Source organism: Callospermophilus lateralis, chromosome 3, assembly GCF_048772815.1.
Source record: "Callospermophilus lateralis isolate mCalLat2 chromosome 3, mCalLat2.hap1, whole genome shotgun sequence".
Classification (NCBI taxonomy): Eukaryota; Metazoa; Chordata; class Mammalia; order Rodentia; family Sciuridae; genus Callospermophilus; species Callospermophilus lateralis.
Genome location: NC_135307.1, coordinates 32,914,657 through 32,918,070, shown reverse-complemented (window position 1 = coordinate 32,918,070; position 3,414 = coordinate 32,914,657). Strand labels below are relative to the sequence as shown.

The window sequence follows — 3,414 nt, the reverse complement described above, 5'->3', positions numbered from 1 at the left end:
CTAAATCCCCATTCTCTATGCTACTTGTCTCCCTTCTATCTTTTTTTTTTTGAGATTCTTCCATTCACCTCCACTCCATTCTTATTCCCTCTACTTCTATATATGCAATAATATTTATAACCCTTGATTTCCAGAGTCTGACTTACTTCACTTAGCATGATGTTCTCCAGTTCCATTCACTTTCCTGCAAATGATTGCATACAGACTCCTCTATCAACTTTTTCATACATAGAAAAATGAAAATGGGCAGATATCCTATAAATATTAAAATATGAAAGTCTTCTGTCATTTCAGTACGAATCAAAGCCATAAAAGCAATCACTGTAGTGAGAGCCTTCAAGAATATTCACAGTTTCTCAATACTTCTGGTGGCTACATCCTGAAAAAAATGTATGATTACACAGATGATTGAAACATTATTAATTTTTAAAATACAGGAACACTTTTCATTTTTACCAATATTTTAAGCCCTATCACACAAGAGAGAAATTTTATCAATATGAGTAATAAAAAGCTATTAAAAAACAATTCATTTGTAATTCCCTAAAAAATTTACAATATGAAAAAATGTGGTAAAAGTTATAAATATATCATGTTCTACATTGGCTCATTTTTTTAAGAGAGAGAGAGAGAGAGAGAGAGAGAGAGAGAGAAACTTTTTAATATTTATTTTTTAGTTTTCGGCGGACACAACATCTTTATGTGGTGCTGAGGATCCAACCCAGCGCCCCATATTTGCCAGGCGAGCGCGCTACTGCTTGAGCCCCATTGGCTCATTTTTAATATGAATCTATTAGGGTATGATAGATTAGCCTTATCTCAGGCCCCACCCCACCTCATTTAGCAGAAGTGATGTGAAGTTAAGGACCTCCCCTTCGTCCTACCCTCTTGCTGTTATCAGAGGAGCTAGAGTCCCCAAAGTGGAAATAGCAAGATCTTATTTTTTAAAAAGGTTGCCTGACCACTGTTGTGGAGCATACTCAGAGATCCAAACTGGATCTAGAGTAACCTAATAAGGGAGAACCCCCCTTCAAGATCTGATACCTATTGCTTGCATCTCATACATCTAATGAAATCTAGGGAAACAGGTTTGGACACATGCATAATAAGCACTCTGGGCAAGGCAGAGGAATCTGTCAATCACCCTGTCACCTCTAGTTCAGCATAAACCACTCCTAGCAAACAGCCCACCAAAGATAAACAAAGAATTCAGAAGCATATATAAGCCCAGTCCCCAGTTCTCTGTTCCTATTGTGGCTATTGCCGACTATCTCCTGCCAATAAACTCTTTTAATTGCTTTCTTTGTCTTGGTGAATTCCTCTCATTCCCAGACCCCCTCCCCCCACACTGGCCTTCATAAAAGGGTCCCAGGACATCTATATGTACATTTGATTTCTTCTTCTTTTGCAAATAAGATTAAGTATTCTTTAAGCAATAGAAGGTGGATTTAATAGTAGAGGAGGTGTTTTGTGATTTTTTTTTTTTTAAAGTGAGTATGATTTTTCTCTTTGTATTTTGATATATATAGGTTGGGTGAATCAAAGTGTGCTTCCAATATGGTGTTAGGTTTAATTTTTACATAGTTTGTTTTGTGATTAATGGGATATTCTAAAATTACTTATTGTTAGTTGTTATGATTTTCTTACTAGCCTATGACAAGTATGGATATACCATTCTTTTCTTGGAAAAAAATATGTTTATTAAGAAAAGCGGGGGACAGAAAGAGGTTTATTTCATTTTCCTTGCTAATAAACTGTAACCTTCGATTTCTAACCATGTAACGTTTTTCATGTAGTCTTAATGTCAATTACTATTTTCTTAACTGTTAAAGAATAAAGAATAAACTCAATTAAATCATAAATAAATATAATTGAATAAACTCAATTAAAATACATAAAATCACTTCTCAAAAAATGCTGATGAATGTTATATAGGTGATGAGTTTATTGTTATTCAATAAATTCTGACATTGTGGAAGTGAAGCAGGAGCTAGATTACCTATGTGAAGATGGAAATAGGGACCTCAGAGAATGGGGGTCCCACTACCCCAGACTAAAGCCTTAGGCTAACGCTAGTTTTGTTGTGTTGTGTTGTGTTTGTTTTTAGCTGCCTGAGTGGAAATCTCCACTCACACTTGGGTAACCATACATTCCTGGAGTTATTACTCCAGGAAGGTAAGGCTACAATGGTAATGATATTTCCTTGACTACCCTAACATTAGTCAACCTCAAAGAGTTGTTTTTAACTCAAGCAGTTCCTTTGTTCTAAGGAACAAGTACAGGACAAACTCGGGTAAACAAAGACATTAAACCATCCTATTATAGGAATAAGAAATTTAAATTGTATACTTTCAATTGAGTCAAAAAGAGAACAAATAAGAGAAGAGTTTCCAATGAAAGGTTAGTTCCTCATTAATGGAGTATAAGAACCCCTAGACAACAGACAATGGTTGGCACCTCTTTCTTGGGTCTCCTCCATGTTTGGGAGCTCTGCTTTCTTTCTGTTGCTCTAATAAAATCTGTTACTTATCTCTCCCTCTACTCCTCCCTCCCTCTTGGGTCTGTGGATTTCATTCTTCAAATTCACCAGACAATGCTTGCTTTGGCAGCACATATACTAAAATGGGAACAATTTAGAGAAGATTAGCATGGCCCCTGCACAAGGATGGCATGCAAATTCATGAAGCATTCCATATTTTTGAAGTGGATCCCTATCTCTCACCTTGCATAAAAATCATCTTTAAGTGGATCAAAGACCTAGGAGGCCCAAAGAGGATCAAAGAAAATGGAGGCCCAACATTCCAACGCATTAGCACAGGAACTGCTTCCTTTGTTTTTTTGTTTTGTTTTGATATTTTTTGGTTGTAGATGGACAGAATACCTTTATTTACTTTTATGTGGTGCTAAGGATTGAACTCAGTGCCTCACACCTGCAAGGCAAGTGCTCTATCACTGAGCCACAACTTTAGCCCAGAACTGACTTCCTTAACAGGACTACGGCACAATAAATAAAATTTTTAAAAAATCAATAAATGGGATGGCATCGAACTATAAAGCTCCTTCACAGCAAAAGAAATAATCAGGAGCATGGAGAGAGAGAGCTTTCAGAATGAGAGAAAATCCTTGCCACCTTCACCTCAGATATGGCATTAATTTCCAGTTTGTACAAAGAACTCAAAAAGCTTAACACCAAAACAAACAAACAAAAAACACAACAACAACAATAACAAAAACCTCTCATACACACACACACACAAACATACACACACACACAAACATACACACACACACACACAAACATACACACACACACACACACACACACAAACACCCTAATCAATAAATAGGCAAAGAATCTGAACAGATTCTTCTCAAAAGAAGAAAGATACATGATCAACAAATATATGAAAAAAA

At 36.1% G+C, this 3,414-nt stretch overlaps 1 non-coding gene across 1 annotated transcript; it reads left to right on the top strand.

The window, feature by feature from the left end:
* Positions 1 to 2,597: 2,597 nt before the first annotated feature.
* Positions 2,598 to 2,700, top strand: LOC143395975 (U6 spliceosomal RNA). Its single transcript, XR_013090880.1, has one exon. It is a non-coding gene; the product is annotated as a U6 spliceosomal RNA (small nuclear RNA).
* The last annotated feature ends 714 nt before the right edge of the window (positions 2,701 to 3,414 follow it).